Below are 20270 nucleotides of genomic sequence, written 5' to 3' on the forward strand. Positions count from 1 at the left end.
TTGCAATTTTCCCAATTGTTCTGTCGTTTGTTTGTTTGTTTGTTTTTGTTTTTACCGGGAGGTTTTCCTTTTCTCAGTATCTCTACATATAGTCCAATAGACTAGCTCTCAGAGGGTAGTACCATGCCTTGTTAATCCTTCCATTCCTAGCAAATTTCACACTGCCTCAAAATCAAATGTTTTGAGGTTGGACAGTACGGGTAAATGAGTGGATTTATGTGGCAGATCTGTAGCAGAGCTCATGTTTTTGTGCCCAGCCGGACCCTCTACTTTGTCCACCCTGCCAGGTAGGGCAAACACGGCCCTCTAGCACAGCCTTTGTTTCTACCACCCAAGCTTGCCTCCTCCCATTCTGTTCTCCCCATGTGATCCCCTGGTTGCTGCAAAAGCTGCATGTCCACACTGGCAGCATTCCTTCCTCCTTCTGAGAAAGCCTTAGCGAAGGAGCACAGCATCCAGGTAGTTCCCAAACCTAATCCAACAAAAGAGTGGGGAAACCATGAATAAATAAAACTAGAGCCTTTTCCATAGCTTTCCATTTGTGGATGCCAACTATATTACGTGAAGAGCTGACTCTTGACATTTTAAAGCTATAAAACATAAGTCGTTGAACCATATTTGTATATTTCATTTATGAGAGTGTGAAATCTCTTGAGAGGATCTAGTCAAGCCAAAATTACCAGCATCCATTAACCCCGATAGGGAGAGGATGCTGGCCAGCCGGCAGGAATGTGCTGAAATCCTGCCATCTTGTGGCCAACAGAGACATGGCGTTTGTTCTAAACTAAAACTCTTTGAGTGTGGAAAAATTTCACAAGTGGCCTTTAGAATCCTTCTTCTTCACCACTGTGCAGGGTAAACGGGTCTGTTTCCTTCCAGCTCTGTCCTTTGATGTCCAGCATCTTTTCTGGGAAAAAAAAAAGATTTTACTCTTTCCAAATCTATATTTCTTCCATGGAAGGCGAGATCCTCAATCTACATAGTAAATTTTACAGCTAGAAGGTATATGGTAGGCCTTTTATTTCCCCAGAAACACATGAGGTAGTTGGTTTCTCTGAATCTTAGGAAACAAAAGCAGGCAATCATTATCTCATATGTGTTTTCCTTCACTCTCTCCCCTACCTCAGGGTCTGGTTGCACTCTCATTTGAACATATTTCCAAACACACAAATATTAGGCAGGATCCTAATACCTCTAGTAGACTTGAAAGTAAACAAAAGATTAAGTGATAAGATGGTAGGGTGCAGAAGAGCCAGATGGGACCACACTCCTGGATCTCAGCAGATGGGAAAGCCAGGCTTAGTAGGAATCTTCCTGCTGTTTTAATCTCCTTGTTTGTTCCAGCTCTGCCCCTAAATAGGAAGAACTTCTCCCTGCAAGCCACTGCCATGCACATGGAGAAAGTGTAGAGGGACCTGCTGATAAAACATCCCTGCCAGGAGGCAGAGTATAAGTAACCAGGTTCCAGCAAATACAGTGGGTCGGGCATATATTTATCATCATTTAATTAGAGATTTGGGTCACTTACACTGATACCCTAGAAACTGGAAATGAAAATGAGCTATTTATCCTATTTTTTAAAAAGTTTCTTTGTTTGTTTGTTTATTTATTTATTTATTTATTTATTTATTTATTTATTTATTTATTTATCAGAGATAGGGAGCACAAGCAGCAGAGGGAGCAGCAGAGGGAGAGAGAGAAGCAGACTCCCCACTAAGCAGGGAGCCTGATGTGGAGCTTGATCGCAGGACCCCAGGCTCATAAGCCAAGCCGAAGGCAGATGTTTAACTGACTGAGGCACCCAGGGACCTCTGCTAAATTCTTTTTTTAAGATTTTACGTATTTGAAGAGACAGCATGAGATGGGGGAAGAACAAAGAGAAAGAGAGAGATTGAGAGAGAGAGAGAGAGAGACAAGCAGACTCCCCACTGAGCAGGGAGCCAGACATGGGGCTGGATACTAGGATCCTGGGATCAGGACCTGAGCCAAAGGCAGATGCTTAACCAACTGAGCCACCCAAGTACCCCAATCCTGCTAATTTTAAAAACAACCTTATACCTGGTCAAAGGAATCAAAATCTTCCCAGGTGTTTCAAATGATTTAGTAGCAGTTTTTCATGTGTCTTTTCCATGCTTTTAAAAAGAAAGTCTTAAACGCAATTAGAGACAATTGTTTGGGGGGAAATTGTTGTCTTCTTCTTTTATAATTTATAGCAGTAAAAACATTCAGAAGTTAGGCAAAATCAGAACACCAGCGAAACATATTTTGTATGCAGGATCATTTTTCTTGGTAAGAAGTCTAATTGCTGGTACTGGATGTACTTTATAATAATGACTCACTCTTGTGAATCATAATTCTGTAAACACCTGAGTTGATGTAAAACTTTCAAGAAAAAAAAAGTGTTTATGGCATTAGAAAGAGTATATTTTGTTACTTCTGAAGTGAGGCCCTGGGGCCTCTGTGTCAAGCATATTGGTGTTCTTGTGTAGATGGATTCCTGGGTCCCAGGAGCCAGCCCTCTGGGATCAGAACTTGGAATGTAGCCCTGGATGCTGCATTTTAAAAAATTAGGTCAGGTGATTCTTTTGCTCACCAATATTTGCGAACCCATGCTCTAGAATAGTAGATATAAACTTTCTAGAGATTGTTAAAAATATATATGTTTTTTAAAATGATGGCTGGTCCTACCCCCCTGAGATTCTGAATTAATTGGCCTGGAATATGGCATAGACATCCAGATTTTTTAAAGTTCCCAATGATTGTAACATGCAACCAAGATAGACAACCCATGCTCCAGGACAGAGACTGGCAATTTTCTGTCAGATAGTAAATATTTTAGGCTTTACAGGCCATAAAGTCTCTACTATAGCTATTCCACTCTGCTGCTGCAGCTTGAAAACAGCCATAGATCATATGTAAACAAATGGGTGTGGATTGTGTTCCAGTAAAATGTTATTTACAATAACAGGGGGTGGGCTGGATTTAGCCTGCCAGCTGGAGTTCACTGACCACTGGTGTCAACTTAAAGCATACGCTTGAGACCCAGCTCAAGCCTACTGAATCAGACTATACATTTTATCATCTGCATGTACATTAAAGTTTGGGGAAGCATTGCCTTAGAAAACAACATGAAAAAAAAAAAAAAAAGAAAACAACATGGTGTAGTGAGGATATGGTAGTCACACCCTGTACCACAGTCATGGCAGGTATTTTAACAAGTCATGGCACCCTCTTCAGTAATGTCTACAGATGACTTCAGAATCATTCTTAACACAATATTCCAAGCAGTATCACTTATCAGCTACATAATATGGGACATGGCAGTTAATTTTCCTGTTTTTTCATCTAGTAAATGAGAAAGTCTAGAAAATTTCTAAGCTCTTCCTCCCCCCATGTTCTATAATTCTTATTAAATATGGAATAAATAATTGACAAAATTAACAAAAAAAATTAAACTAGTTGAAATAGAAGCCAGAAGATATTATTTAAGTATTCTAGTGGAATATCAGGGGAAATTAGAATGTTTGGAATAGAAGGTGAAGTATAACTCCGATCTCCTAGAAAATAACACTTTTCTGTCAGGAAGGAAATAAAAGAGGATTGAAGTCATTTTTTTTTTTTTAAATATCAAAAAAGAGCTATTTAAATGGATTAAAGAGAAGAGGAAAATGTATATATAGGTGAAAGTACACATTCCCCAGAAATAAAGATGGAATTTGAATGCATTAATTTAACTTTAAAAAGGATGTTTTAACCCCTTTAATATGAAAGAAATCCACTGCTTCCACATTAAAGGATAACTGTTATGAAGTTCATTGATTTATGGCTCCGTAAGCAAGCACATTCCCTGCTCTTCAACTGTTTGGATTAGAAACCAGACTACACAACACGCCTTTCAGTTTTAGTTTATTTTGACCTAGGTCAAGGCTGTGTGGTGATTCCAGGCAGAGTAAGGTTTGAAGAACCAACATGTGTGCTCCAAGCTTCGGGCTAAATGTTCAGATTTAGGTGGGGCCTGTCTTACAACTGCTCTGACTTGCACAGGATGGGGTATAGACATGAAAGGACCTTTTAGTCAAAATAGGATTATTACTTGAACTCTTCCTCTGCCATTTACTATTGCTTTGACTTGGGCCGAGTTGCTCACCATCTTGAATCTTCTGCTTCCTCAGCTGTAAAATAATGACATGTCTTAGGATTACTGTGAGCATTAAAAAGAACACAGAAGATATGTGTACATAGTCATAATTATTAGCTCTCTTCTTAGGCCTCTTTTTTTCAGTTTTTCAGAGAAATGAAACTTTTTTTTTCCTGGTGGGTATCTAATGATGAATATATCATTTATACAAATTTGTAAATCCAGCAATGGTGTAAAGAAACCATAATGCCTACAAGTAATGGCTTAATGAATGAACCAAACTGTAAAGTACACCTTCATTATTTGTCTGGCTCTTTCATTCCTCCTTCACTTTCCCTTTTGCTTCTGGCTTCTCTGAGTAGAAGGGAGAGTGAGTGGTGTTTCCAGAAAAAGGCAACTAATGTCTTCAACTATTGACGCCCTCTGTGTCTCAAATATCTAAGAGTTGCTTTGATGAATGTTTTGAAGACTCTGTGCCCCTCATACACAATTCCAAGTACACAGTCCCTAAGGAATCTCACTGAGGTGATGCACACTCTGTAGGTCCTAGGCTGCAGCAGGATGCTCTCTGCCTCTCTTTGGTATTGTCTCATTGAAGCAGGATGCTCTTTTGACTGGGATCCTCTTTATCCTCCAAGATATCTCATTGGTCCATGGGAAAATACGACCTTCTTGTCTTGACAAATGGTTGAAGGGCAGTTTGACCATCTACCACCCCTCTTGTATTTCCTGTCTTCACAAAGTGTCCACTGATGTCCTGCCTTCAGACTTCTCTAGGCAAGATAGAGGCATCATTCTTTGTTCACCCGTAACTGAGGGGTGATGTGCCAATTTATCCCAAGAGCTCTCTCACTAAGGTCCACGCTCGTGTTAAAAGAAACAAGCCTGAAATTTTTGCAGTTGGAGACTTAATTATCCCCCTTCTCTACAGTAATTCTCCTCATTGAATTGTGATGGTGTTGGGGGTGTTCCTCTCCTCAGAGGAAAATGGATGACAATAACATTCACTCAGCATATCTTTCCAGTGATATTTCTCTAAGTCCACGTGGCATTTATGATGGAGCTGACTCTACCCCTGACCACAGGGAGATGTGAACCAGACTCACCAATAAGGGCCTTATATTCCCTGGATACAGTGATTGGTTGAGGGATGAAGCACTATGCTAACCTAGGGCCATCAGAATAGAAAGAATCCCAGAATTTTGCCTGGTGTACTAAAAGGAATACTCTATTGGTAGTCATCTTGCTACAATGCAGACAAAAAGCATATGAGAAAAGAGACTCTTAACACATACTTCTATGGTAGCACTGACTGAATTTATTGAGATTTCATCTAGGTACATGTTTGCTTCCCAGAAGAGACTGGAAACACATTGAGGAACTTGTCTAATTCATCTTTGTATGCCCCAGTGACCCACAGAGTGCTTGCCATTTGTTGGGAATTCAACATATATTCAAATAAAAATGTTTACATCTAAAATAGGATTTGAGTAGCACCAAAGTGCCCTACTTTTTCAAAAGTGTTATCTTTGGGGTCACTCTTCTAAAGCAAAGGACATGCTTGCTACCCAAAAGATAATAAAGATGTAGAGGAGGGATAGTTATTTATATTAATCTCAGTTTAGACAAGCCTATGGGACAATTTTAGAGGGACATAGACTGTTATGACTACCATCATTCTTCCTCCTGCCAGCGAAGTGAGAGCTCCTAAAAGACAGCTAGATCTCGATAACTTTTCCTACTCAGGAGTTGGTGAACAGTATGGAAAAGGCTAATATCCTACTTCTTTGAATGCAGAGTCATTGACAAATCTGAAAATCCTTTCTTCATCAGCCATAACACATACAGTGATATTTATGAATGCAATGAATCTTATTTGTTACCCATACCCTAGACAAGTCTTTTAAATGGTGAAGTAGAGGAAAAGGTTTTGTATATAAGTTATAAGACCCTGCACACTTGCAGTGACATCAAAGAGTTCCAGGTCACATGAAAACAGAAGTCTAGAGATTATGCTTCTGACCTGACATTATATTGAAGGACTTAACTTGGCTTTTCCAACTGCATAGTGAGTGCAGGTGGACACATGTGGCAAATACAGAGATCAGAATGCGTCAGAGAGCTGAAGCATTGAGAGAACTGAAAGCAAACTTTCTAAGACAATAGGCAAAGCAAGAGGTCAGCACTTCCTGGAGTCTCTTGGAGGAAGCAAAGCCTTAGCAAACTCTTAATGATGAAGTCTTGAAGCAATTAAAATTTTATATACTGAGAGCCTTTTACAAAGTGTGACAAACGTTCTGATACAAGAAAATGGCATCACAACACAGACCAGATGAAGATGGCATAAGAAACCTGAAGAAATTCAGTATCACTCAGAGAGCAAAGGAAAAAAGTCAAATTACTGAGGAATTAACTGAGATTTTCTCTCTGCCTCATTATATTTTTACTCATTTCTGAATTATTAGGAACAGACTATTTCAGAACATCACTATATATATCATTAATATATTTATAGTTTAGCCATTAATATAACATAAAATAATTAAGTCAATGTGCATTTTTTTAACACTGACTCCATGAAAAGCCTTTTAGTAATGAGGCCCTTTGAAAAAAGCAGAACTTGCAGAAGTAGGAGAGTGAAAACACATATATGCTGGACTGTTTACTCTTTGCTCCACTATTAAAATCTAGCTCTAATACCAGCATACATGAAATTAACATCTAATGGAATATTCGTATAGCAAAGTTTATATCCTAGGTGAGGATTTAGGTATGTATTAGTTTTGTTTTGCTGCTGTAGCAATTTACCACAAACTCGGTGGCATAAAACAATATGATTGATTATCTTACCATTTTCCAGATTAGAAGGCTGGCATAGGTCTCACTGGACTCAAATCAAGGTGTCTGCAGGGCTACTATGTTCCTTTCTGAGAACTCTTGGGGATAATCTGTTTTCTTGCCTTTTCCACTGTTTAGAAGCTGACCTCACTCCTGGACTCCTGGTCTCCTTCAAAGCTGGCAAAGCTAGGCTGAGTCCTACTCATGTTAACATCTCTCTGGTTTTCTCTTCTAATTCTCTCTTCCATTTTTAAGGACAATGCGATTACATTAAGTCCACCTGGATAATCCAGGATAATCTTCCTATTTTATGGTCAATTGATGAGCCACCTTAATTCCCCTTTGCCATGTAATATGCTATATTCACAGATTCCAGGAGTTAGGATGCAGACATTAATTTGGGAACCAAAATGCCATAATGTGTTTTTACATTTTATATTTTCATGAGCTTCAAATATGTGAAAATTATACAGACCAGCTTCTTCATTCTGAATGTAGTTGGGATTTTTTTGTTTTCGTATTTTTTTTAAATTTTTTCTTATTTATTTATGATAGTCACACAGAGAGATAGAGAGAGACAGAGAAACAGGCAGAGAGAGAAGCAGGCTCCATGCACTGGGAGCCCGACGTGGGATCCGATCCCGGGTCTCCAGGATCACGCCCTGGGCCAAATGCAGGCGCTAAACCGCTGCGCCACCCAGGGATCCCTGTTTTCGTATTTTTAAGATTAGTAGGTGACATTCCTTAAAATGGCAGATATGATGGCAGGCCTCTGGAGATCTAGTAAAAGATTCTATTGCCTCTTTAGATGTACCCCAGCTCACCCAATGTTAATTATCTTTTTAGAAAATATAATTTGTCTTAGTTAATTATACACAAGATCAAGATTTTTTTAAAAGATTTTATTTATTCATGAGAGAGGCAGAGACATAGGCAGAGGGAGAAGAAGGCTTCCTGAGGGGAGCCCGATGCTGGTTTGATCCCAGGACCCCAGAATCACATTCTGAGCCAAAGGTAGAAGCTCAACCACTGAGCCACCTAGGTGCCCCAAGATCAAAATTCTTAAATTACGTTTATAAAATACACAATATAATGTTTGTGGAAAATGATATTTTAAAAACATAGTGCCTGAATATTTTTTCTCATCTGACATAACATTTGACAAGTTAAGGAAAAGGATAAAATAGAAAAGTTAACAACAAATTTAAAAAAAAATAATAGACTTTAAAAATTCTCTTTTATAAGTATATAATCATTCTCATGCAAAAGAAGGGAAATTCCATTACCTTATTTCTTATTCTAGTCAGAGTACACAGCAGGGTGGCTTCCAGCATAGAATAGACAAACAGAATCATTGTTGATCAAAGATCCAAGGAGAAAATCATCTTATTCAAGCTACAAAAATTGTTGATTTATAAATTGTGCTCAACATTCTTTTTTGCACTTCTATTTAACTCTACACACATTTTGAACACTGACTCTATGCAGTCTTTTGGTAAGGAAGCACTTTAGAGGAAACAAAGCTCACAGATAGTAGGTGAGGCAGACATACATAAATAATTTTGATATGAACCACCACCTGTGATAAATAGTGTGACAGAAATAAAAATTCCACTAGAACACAAGATCTATGAAGGCAGAAGTTTTAACTCCAAAGCCAAGAACTATGCTCTGTAATTTGAAAAGTATGTACTATGGGAACATACACAAGGAAAATAAAATTTCATAAAACATAAAGGTAAAAGGGGAAGGGCTTTAGATGCCATGATTTCCATAAGTTTCCTACCTTAATATTTAAGATAGACAATAGCGTCATTAAATGGGGTCTCATGCCTCCATCCTTGCTTCACTTCTCAAAATGTTATTACCCATCCTTAACACTAGGTGACACTACAAATGCAGGCATTGGCATACTTTTCCGATTGGCGCCTACCCATTTAGAATGGCATTAATTTCCTATTCCTTGGGACTTTATCCCAGTTAGCCTGAGCTAGAGGAAGGAAATTACCGAAGGGAGTAACACAGGTGGGGAATAGTACAAGAATAGAAGTTCTATCTAATACTTGGGCTTTAATCAATATTTCTTTGGTTCAAGTTACCATTTGAAAATTAAATTTTCTTAAGACTTTCAATTAACTTTATAGATTTATTTTTAACATAGAGTAGTTTAGGGAAAATGCTATTTTGAATTTAAATATCAGATAAAACTATTTTTAAAACATCTAACATCATTATATATTTAATCAAATTGCCTTGGGTATGCTAAACTACAATGGCAATTTTAATATATCTGGATTAACTCAAATATTTCATCTCCTAAGACACAAACAGGTTTTATTTTAAATACCCAAATATAGATCTAGCAACATCTTGCTAATCACTGAACTTGTAAATCAAATAAATCAGACTTACAAACATCATAGATCAAATTCTAAGCATGTCAAAATAGCTTGAGACCCGGACCACACACACAGCATCATAATGATTCCCTCCTATCTGGAGCAAGCCAAGTAAAGTTGTTGTGGGCTCCTTTGCATGGTCACAGTTCGGGCTTTCATGTGAGCAAGAGCTTTCTAAAACTATTTTTTCAGGGCACCTGGCTGGGTCAGTGGTTGAGCATCTGCCTTTGCCTCAGGTCATGATCCTGGGGTCCTGGGATCAAGTCCTGCATCAGGCTCTCTGCTAGAAGTCTGCTTTTCCCTCTGCCCATGCTCTGCCTCTCTCTCTCTCTCTCTGTCTGTCTTTCATGAATAAATAAATAAAATCTTTTAAAAATAAAAATAAAAAAATCATTTTTCCTTTGAAAATAACTAGTTACTTAAATTTATATGATTGCCACCTCATCCTTTGCCCTAAGTAGCTGGTCCCTTAAATTGAAATGGGATTTTTGGGTCCTCATATTTATAAGCCTTCTCTGTAAGTATTATGCAATATCCTCATGAGGTCTAGTATGTCCTGATGGAATTGAGAACCTCTTCCTTACGCTGGGATTGGGATTAAACCCTTTTTGCTTTCATAATTTATGTGCCTCAATTCCCCACTTTCCATTGATACCAACTTGGTACCTTTGTTTCTTGGAGAGAAAAAGCAAGCACCTCCATCTCCAGTAGAGTTCCCAACACTAGACACTGGAGTTAAGATATGTAAGTTTGAGCCTTTGATGAAACTTGTGCCAGACATCAAGTCTCAGCAATTGGTCATGGAATATGAGGACAGCCAAATGAATTCCTCTAAGTTATGACTCATTTCTTTCACTTCCAAGTTGTCTATTTGCCCACCATAACCAGAAGTGTCAGAGAGTTTTATCTGACACCAAAAGTACCAGATACTGACAGGCTCAGTTCTCTAGTTTTACACAGAAGGAATTCTGAGGTTTTTCTGTTGACTTGTCCAAGGTCAAGAAGCTGGGCAAGAGCAGAGCAGAGAGAAGAACCCAAGATCTTCTTCTTTCTTTGGAGTTCCACAGCATTTGATGCCGTTTATGAGGAAACCTTTGTCTTGTGAGTTGTAGAATGTAGGGAGTCATTTCATTCAATCCACTTACTTTAGAAAAGAATTTGTGACCCCAAGATCACAAAACTAGTGACCTTAGAGATAAGGTCTTAGAGATAAGAGATAATAAGACTAGCCAGTCTTATTTTATAGACTTCAGTGACGGCTACTTTTTTTTGAATAAGGGTCACATGTGGGGACTGAAATTGCCGTTCTTCCATGTACACCAAGAGTCTTTTAAGGAAGGTATTGCTAACTAAGTTAACAGACGAGACAACCAAGACTAAGATGTGAAGCAGATTCTTGAAGATTTAAAAAAAAAAAAAAAGTCGGGAATGAATTTTAGAAACGCTTGCTACCAAACCAGGGTTACTTCTTTGGCACTGGAAGGCCTCTTCACAGCTAGCATTTTTGTTTAGGTTTAGCTTTCACCTGCTTTTTAAGAAAATATGTAACTTACTAGGATTTTAGAGTTCAGTAAGAGTTAATTTCAAAATTGCTTTTTATTTAGGTGTATTACTGATTTTAACTCGAATTTCAAATAACTGTTGCTCAGTGAGTTGTAGGACATAGGGTTCTATATGGAACCCTACAAAAATGGTTTCTGTTTATCTCCTTATAGACAGAGTGTGGAATAATTGGGGGGGTCCTAATACTTCTGGAAATCCTTTGTCTTAGGGATTCAGCCTCTGCAATTGACAGTGTGTTATGTCAGGAGCCCAGAGATAGATGGTCCCAGGCTCATGCAGCAGTCCATGGTATGTTTGCATTTGTCCTCATGCTTACGGTTCAGAGTGGAAGGCAACACCTGCCAGCATCTCAACTGCACTCCATACAAGGAGAGGGTCCCTATGTTTCAAGAAAACAAAAGTGCTCCAAGGATTCCCCACCCAGCAGACTTCCACTTACGTCTCTCTCCACTCACAGGAGGTCACCCTTAGGCAGAATGATATTAGGGAGAAGAGGATTGTGGCTAAGTATTGTCTCAGATGACCCACTGAAGGTGAATACCAAAAAAAACCACTGGAATTTAGAGGAAGAGTGGCAAGGGATGAAAATCCAATGACAAGTCTTGAAAAACATAAGCCTGTTTCTATCCGCAGGATTTCAGCAGAGCCAGGAAATACTTCAGGGGCTCCCATCCTTCAGAGCAAGCAGTATGCCAAGTTGGGTGAGGAGCTAAACCCACAAAGTGGGATAGTCTACATCTGTCTCACATAGGGATTAGTTCTAAAGTATGCAAACTTTCTCCTGAAAATCCTTTAGAAATGAATTAATGACTGATATATTGATTCTCAGTAACTTCGATGTAGCAAATCTCTCCTTCAAGTTAGGGGACAGACCTCCATTTTTTGATGGATCCCCAGATGGAATAGTTGACTTTCATTTCTGCACATTGTTTTACAAAAAAATTACAACCTTTAAAATTACAATTGCACTCAAGTATTTCAAATGACGAATAGCACATGTGCAGCAGACACTTCTTACTCCTTACCAGATACCAGTTTTCTTCTTTCTCCTCACACGGAATCTCATTGCTACTGTCATTGTATTTATATGTTCTCAGGCTGTGCAATTAGGGGAGGGCAAGTGACTCCTTCCTGCCTAAATACTGAAGCCATTCAGTGGAACTCCCCCCGAAATGGAAAAAACCCAGATTTTTAATGTGTGTAATAGAATTAGAAAAATACACAATACACATATTCAGTATAATAAGTGATTATGAAGCAACTATCTGGGTGACCATATCTATCTGATTTTTAACATTTTGTCTGGAATAGTCATTCATGTTCTTGTATAAGGCTAAAAAAAATGTAGTTCATTTCTTTTCATTGTTGCAAGGTGTTCCATTGTATGAATATACCCTGATGTGTTTATTTATTTTTCTGTCCTTATCTATATCTGGCTTGTTTCTCATTTTCCTTGTTACTCATTTTTATGTGTGTATCCTGGTACATGGAAATCATTATACACACTGATTAACCACTTTGGTATATACAGTGGAATTGCCAGGTTAAGGAGTTATGTACATTTAATTTTATTAGATGATATCAAATCATTGTCCCAAACTGTTTTATTTTTTATTTTATTTTTTATAAATTTTTATTTATTTATGATAGTCACACACAGATAGAGAGAGAGAGGCAGAGACACAGGCAGAGGGAGAAGCAGGCTCCATGCACCGGGAGCCCGACGTGGGATTCGATCCCGGGTCTCCAGGATCGCGCCCTGGGCCAAAGGCAGGCGCCAAACCGCTGCGCCACCCAGGGATCCCCCAAACTGTTTTAAAAGCGGTTGTCAGCAATATTGTAAGATAGTCCTATTGATCTATATTCTTAATGTCAACTGGCACTGTTGTGTTATTGCCAGTCTAGTCGATTCATAGAAATAGATCAGCATTATTTTAATTTTCGTAATTGTTAATTCCATCACATTTTCCTAGGTTTTTTGAGCACATATTTGTTTGCTAGGGTTACTCCAGTAAAGTTCCACAACCTTAATAGGTTAAGGAGAAATTTATTGTCTGATGGTTCTGGAGGCTAGAAGTCTGAGATCAAGGATCAACAGGGTTGATTCTTTCTGAGAGTCCTGAAAGAGAATCTGTTCCATGACTATCTCTCTTCTTCTAGTGGTTTGCTGGCAAATCTTTGGCATTCCTTACCTTACATTCCTTCATGAGGATGAATCACACACCATCTGCCTTGATGTTCACATCATATTCTCCTTGTGTGTCTCTGTCTCCACATTTCCCACCCTACTACAGTAGGATCTCCTCTTAACTAATTACATATGCAACAACCTTATTTCCCAATAAAGTAGCATTCTGAAGTAATAAAGGTTTGTACTTCAACGTGTGAATTTTGGGGAGACATGATTCAACATACAACAGGCCACTTGGACTTCCTCTTGTGTAAAGAACTATTTAAGTCTCCCTCGATCATTTTTCTTTTAAGTGGTCTTCTACTTATTATTGATTTGTGGAATTTGTGTGAGTATGGAAGATCAAAATGTGTTGTGAACATAACTTCCCTTTTTGTGAATTATCTTTTAACTCTCTCTAGAATTTTTAATGGACAGGATATTTTTAATTTGCGTGTGGTTGAACTTATAGATCTTTCCTTTATACTTCATGACTTTTGTATATTGTTTAAGAAATATTCCCCTACCCTGTCTTAATGAAGATATTTTGTTACATTATCTCCTAAAAACTTATAGGTTTGCCTTTTACTTTTAGGTTCTTTATCTACCTGGATGTCTTTTTTTTTTTTTTTTTTTTTTTTAATTTATGTGGCCAGCTACCTGTCCCAGTTCCATTTGTTGAAATGCTTACCAATTCCCCATTGACATATTTTGCCATCCCCATCATGGATCACATCCATATGTATGTGGGCCTGTTATGAACTCATGATCTGTTTCACTGGTCTATGTTGTTTATCTCTGTGCTAAAGGAACATGATCTTTATTACTATAGGTTCGAATAAATCATGGTTTCTGGTAGAGGTTCTTTCTTGTTCAATATTTTTTTCTTTCTTTCTTTCTTTCTTTCTTTCTTTTTTTTTTTTTTTTTTAGAGTGTCTTGCCTATTCTGGGTTCTTTTCATACAGATTTTAGAATAGAATTACAAGGAATGTATGGATCAATTTTGATAAAATTTATATCTGTAAAATATTGTGTCCATAAATCTAGCATATCTCTCTTTGCATTTTGTTTTTTTAAAATATCTCAGGCACCTGGGTGGCTCAGTCAGTTAAGTGTCTGCTTTCGGCTCAGGTCATGATCCCAGGGTCCTGGTATCAAGTCCATAATCAGGTTCCTGCACACTTTTTTAAAAAGATCTTTTATTTATTTATTTGAGAGAGAGAGAGAGAGAGCAGAGAGAGCAAAAGCAGGGAGAAGGGCAGACTCCCCACTGAGCAGGGAACTCTATGCAGGGCTGGATCCCCAGAGTCCTGGGATGAAAGCAGATTCTTAACCAACTAAGCCACCCAGGCACCCTTATTTTCACGTTTTTAAAATGGCCTGGTCTTTCTGTGTTCTAAGAAAACATTGCCTAATTCCAGGTTACAAAAATTTTCTCCTGTATTTCTAGAAATTTTATACCTTCAAGTTCTCCATTTCAGTCGATGATCCTTTTCAAAATAGTTTTTGTATTCAATATAAGGATCACAGCTGATATTTTTGCATTCTATTTTCAGGTGATTCAGTGACATTTATTGAATTATCTTGACACTTGTTGAAAATCATTTGAATACATATGTGTGGGTATATTCTGGGCTTTCTAATTGTTTCATTTTTCCATACATCTGTCCTTTGAACAATATCATTCTGTCTTGATTACTGCAGATTTTTATATTAAGTATTGAAATTAGTTAGCAGGGGTTCTTCAAATATATTTCTTTTCAAATGTTATTTAAACTATTCTAGGTTCTTCGCTTACCCAAAGGGATTTTTGCATCTGTTTGGATTTGGATTTTGATTGTATTGAATTCATATAACAATTTAAGGAGAATAAACATTTATAACAACATACAGTCCTTTAATCCTTGAACACCCTATACCTCCCTATTTATGTAGATCATTAATTTCTCTCATCCATATTTTTTCATTTTCAGCAAACAAATCACATTTAACTATGAGCCACCAAGTTACACTGTGACCTGAGCTGTCCTTCATGAATGGGTATTATTTGACCTACCAAGTCATAAAGTTGGGCTGCAGAGTTAGGCTCCATCATCAAATGGAAGTGCTGAATGTATGATTGGGCCTGAGTAAGCCATATGAAGAAGTGCCTCAAATGCCTATGGTCTCTATTCATGCTCCATTGCCTTCTCTCTCCCAGCCTGCACCTGTGGCTTTATACTTCATAGGGGGTTCCCTACCACCAGATGACAGAGGAAGAGAAGACCTCAGTCTGGCTTACAGATGGTTCTGCATGATGTGCCAGCCCTCAACTTCCTCTCTGAGACATCCCTAAAAGACAACCATAAGGAGAAATCTCCCCAGTGGGCAGATTTTTAAGCAGCGCACCTGGTTATTCACTTTGTTTAGAAGGAAAAATGGCCAGATATGCAATTATAAACTAATTTGTGAATTTTGGCCAATAAGTTGGCTGGATGGTCAGGGGCTTGGAAGGAACATGAATTGGAAAATTGGTAACAAAGAAATTTGAAGAGAGGTGTGTGGATAGATCTTTCTGAATGGGCAAAAAATGTGGAGATATTTGTGTCTCCTGGGAATGTTCACCAAAGGGTGACCTCAGGATAGGAGGATTTTAATAATCAAGAGGATGATTTTAATCATCTATTTTGTGAATACCAGTCAACTTCTTTCCCCAGCACCTCTCCTTATCACATGGTGATCTTATGAACAATGTGGCCATGTATAGGCTCAGCAGTATGGACTTCCACTCACCAAAGCCTCACTATAGCTGCCACTGAGTGCCCAATCTGCCAACAGCAAAGACCAACACAACTGCCAATACAACACAATTCCTCAGGGTGACGAGCCAGCTACTGGTGGCAGATTACTTACATTAGACTGATTCCATAGTGGAAGGGACAGCATTTTGTTCTTACTGGAATAGACATTTCTTCTAGATATGGATTTGCCTTCCTTGCATATGATGCTTCTGCCAAAACTACCATTCATGGACTTATAGAATGCCTTATTCACTATCATAGTATTCCACACAGCATTGCCTCTAAGTAACTCACTTCACAGAGAAAGAAGCGCTATAATGGGCTCATGCTTGTAGAATTGACTATTCTTACCATATTCCATATTCTCCACCATCCGGAAGCAGCAAGCTTGATAGAATGTGAAATGATCTTTTGAAACTCATTTATTGTGTAAAATACATGGAAATTCCCTGCAGGGCTGGGGTACAGTTCTGCAGTAGGGTTGTGTGTGCTCTGAAATCAGTATTCTATAGGTAATGCTGTTTCCCAGATAGCCTGGATGCTATCTATGAGCAGGAGGAATCAAGGAATCAAGGAGGTAGATGCAGGGTACTACTACTCACTACTACCACCTGGTGGTGATCTTGGGAAACCGTGATACACTTCTAATTGTTTTTCTTCAAAGAACTTCTAGTTCTATTATTTTTCTTTTTAAAATTTCATTGCGTTCTGCTCTTATTTTTATTATTCCCTTCTGTATTTTGCTTTTGGTTTAATTTTCTCTTCTTTCTTTCTTGTTTCTTAAAAGCTTATACTGCTATTTCAAAAACATTCTTGTTTTCTAAAATAAGGCATTTAATGTTATATAAATTTCCATTTAACCACTGCTTTAGGAGTGTCTCATATGTTATGTTTTCATTTTCATTCATGGCAAAATATTTTTAAAATTCCATTGCTGCTTGCTCTTTCACCAATGGGTTGTTTAGAAGTGTATTCTTTAGCTCCACATATTTGGGCATTATCAGGTTTCTTTCTGTTATTGATTTCTATGGTAATTCTATTTAGTCAGATAACATGTCAGGAAACCTAACCTGATTTCAATTATCTTAAATGTGTTTGTGTTTATAGTATGCCTCAGAACATAGTCTTTCTTGGCAAGAGCTTTATGGGTATTTGCAAAGAATAAGTATTTAGGTGATGTTGGGTAGAGTGGTCTGTAAGTATTAATTAGGTCAAATCATTGATGGTGCTATTTTGGTTTTATGTCATTACTCAGTTATTGTCTATTTATTCTCTAAGTTACTAAAATAGGAGTGTTGAGACCTCCAAAAATAATTATGAATTTTTCGATTTCTCTTTATAATTCTATCAGTCTTTGCTTTGTGCATTTTGAAACTGTGTGGCTTGATACATACACAAAGAATTATTTATGATGAACTAACTAACTTATGAACTAACTCTTTTATCACTATTTAATATCCTCCTTCGCCTTAGCACTATTCTGTTTGGAAATCTACTTCATCTGATACAACATAATGACTCCATCTTTCTTTGATTCATGTTTCCATATACTCTATCCTTTTCTATCCTTTAACTTTTAGTCTCTGCATATATTTATAATTAAGCTAAATTTCTTCTAGATAGCCAGTAGTTGGAATGTTTTAACCAATCTGTCCATTATAGTCATTTGATTTGGGTTTTTAAAGACCATTTACATTTGCTGTGCTTCTTAATACAATTATGTTTGTATTTACAGTCTTACAAGTTATGTTTTATTTGAACCATCTGTTCTTTTCTTTTTTTATATTTTATTTATTCATTCGAGAGAGAGAGCGAGAGAGACAGAGAGAGCACAAGCAGGTGAGAGGCAGAGGGAGAGGGAGAAACAGACTCCCCACTGAGCTGGGAGCCCGATGTGGGGCTTGATCCCAGACCCTGGAGATCATGACCTGGGATGAAGGCAGACACTTAACCATCTGACCCACCCAGGTGACCTGAGCCATTTGTTTTTTTCTATTACATTTTTCTTCTTTCCTTTTTTTTGGGGGGGGGGGTTCTTTTGGATTAACTGAATACTTTTTAAGCTGGTTTCACTTTATCTTCACTATTGGCTGATTAGTTACACATCTTTGTGTGTGTGTGTGTGTGTGGGGGGGTTCTATACATTTAAAAAGGTACCATTAACCTACTATGAGCTACCTTGAAATAGTATTATACCATTTCATTTAAACTATGTAAGAACTATATAGCAGCATACTTTCAGTTTCTTTCTCCATCCTTTGTGCTATTGCTGTCCATCCAATTACAGGGAACAGAATAATTGGATGAACAATTTAGTCTTGTAAGCATTTTAAATCCCACAATGTATCAATATATTTAGTGTTTTTACCTTAGACATTCAGTTACCTATTAAGGTAATTGAAAATGAGATTAAAATATCTCTTTTAATCATCCTCATGTTTGCATTTCCTTTTTGATCTGGTCTCATACTCTTCATGCCTTGAAGATCTACTATGAGAAGTTTTTTGTTTTGAACACACTGTTCTGGCAATGAGTTTTCTCAGATTTATTTTTCAAAGAACATGTTTATGTCATCTTTTGACATTTGTTATTTTATTTTATATTTTAGGTGGGTATAGTTTTCTGAGTCAACAGTATTTTAAAGACTATGTTCTGGCATATAGCATAGTATAGAATCCTATAGTTACGTTATAAGATAGCTTCTTGTGAGACTCCTGCTAAAATTATTTTTATTTATTTATTTATTTATTTATTTATTTATTTATTTATTTATTTATTTATTTATTTTAGAGAGAGAAAGAGAAAACACAAGAGGATGGGGCATAAGAAGAATCTCAAGCAGCCCTGATCTTATGCAGGCTCTCAATCAAGGGCTCCACCTCATAACCCTGAGACCGTGGCTACCCTCATGACCTTGAGAGCATGACCTGAGCCCGAATCAAGAGCTGGTCACTTAACTGAGCCACCCAGGCACCTTAGTTTTAAGAATTTTTATTGATCTGTCTTCATGTTCACTGATTACTTCTTCTGCTGTATCAAGTCTATTGATGGGCTACACAAAAGGAATTCTTTAGTTCTGACATCATGATTTTTTAAGTTTCTAGCAGTTTTATTTGATTATTTCTTAGAGCTTCCATCTCTCTTGCTTGATATTTTAAAACGGCCATCATGATAATGTCTGCATGCAGTTGTGGAAATGTTGAACAAACTTGTCTGAAATCTTCCTACTTTGATAAGAATTTATTTATTTATTTATTTTTTATAAGAATTTAAATTTAAAAAAAACTATCCACGGTTCTCCAAAAAAGCAAAGTAACTTTTATGAAAAGGAAATAAGCATAAAGGATTTCTAGAAACATGGCTTTTGCTTTATTTAAACATAACAATATTAAAGCAATTACAATAAGTGCAAGGATCTCTTCCTGTGTCAGGGATGAAAGGGGTTTCTACCTGCCCCAGAGGCTTAGCTCTTTTGTCTCATAGCAGAAAAGATTCCAGGGAAGTGGGTGATCTGTGCTTGATCCCAGAAGCAACCAATTACTTCCTCCATGACTGCACCATTAAGTGGTTAAGGGGGGAGGGCTTTTTTCATTTTCTTCTCTCCCCCCTAATCTTTGTCATGAGCATGTAGTGGAGGGCCATGGAAAAGAGTTAGCAAATGTGTAAAAATTCCTCTTTTGTCTGAGTCTTCAAGTTGTCCAAGCTGGTATGCTAGCTGCATTCAGCTTAATAAATAAATCTAGGCACCAATAATCAAAACCTACTTCCAGTTAGTATAAAATCACCTATAATAAAAACTAAAATAATTTATAGACAGGTTCACTAACAACAATACTCATTTATTCATGCATTTAAAAATGCATTCATTTAAAAGTCATTTAAAAATTCATCATCTGCCTATTTTGTGCCAGGCACTGTTCTCATTGCTTGGGATACTATTTCCCAGTATAGACATGACTTGCTTCTTTCACTATTTCAGGTCCTTCACTCAAATTTTACTTTCTCACTGAGATATTCCCTAACCCTTCATAACTGCAAACTACCCTGCTCCTGAGTCTCTCTTCTTCTTCCATGTTTCATTTTTCAAATATTGTCAATCACTTAATATGTTAAGTAGTTATGTATTTTTTATTGCCTATCATTTATCTTTAGAATGTTTGTTCTTTGAAGAAAGACATGTTTGTATGCTTGGAAATTGCTGTATCCCAAGGGTGGTGGTGGTGGTGGTGGTGGTGGTGGTGGTGGTGGTGGTGTGTGCATGTGTGAAAGACCCAGTAAGACTTGATAGTTCTCTATAAAGGTCTTGGATTTTACCCTCATTTGATGAGCCATTAGAAGGTACTGACAAAGGAGTGACATGACCTGAGATAAGTTTTAAGGGG

At 37.5% G+C, this 20270-nt stretch overlaps 2 long non-coding RNA genes across 2 annotated transcripts; one reads left to right on the forward strand and one right to left on the reverse strand.

The window, feature by feature from the left end:
- Positions 1-604: 604 nt before the first annotated feature.
- Positions 605-13243, reverse strand: LOC140616870 (uncharacterized). Its single transcript, XR_012017200.1, has 2 exons — positions 13131-13243; positions 605-907 (listed from the first exon to the last, which is right to left on the reverse strand). It is a non-coding gene; the product is annotated as an uncharacterized lncRNA (long non-coding RNA).
- An 84-nt stretch (positions 13244-13327) lies between these two features.
- LOC140617437 (uncharacterized) lies at positions 13328-19542 on the forward strand. The gene is made up of 3 exons (XR_012017662.1): positions 13328-13457; positions 15082-17856; positions 18679-19542. It is a non-coding gene; the product is annotated as an uncharacterized lncRNA (long non-coding RNA).
- Positions 19543-20270: the final 728 nt, after the last annotated feature.

The sequence above is a fragment of the Canis lupus genome, chromosome 25, assembly GCF_048164855.1.
Source record: "Canis lupus baileyi chromosome 25, mCanLup2.hap1, whole genome shotgun sequence".
NCBI lineage: Eukaryota > Metazoa > Chordata > Mammalia > Carnivora > Canidae > Canis > Canis lupus.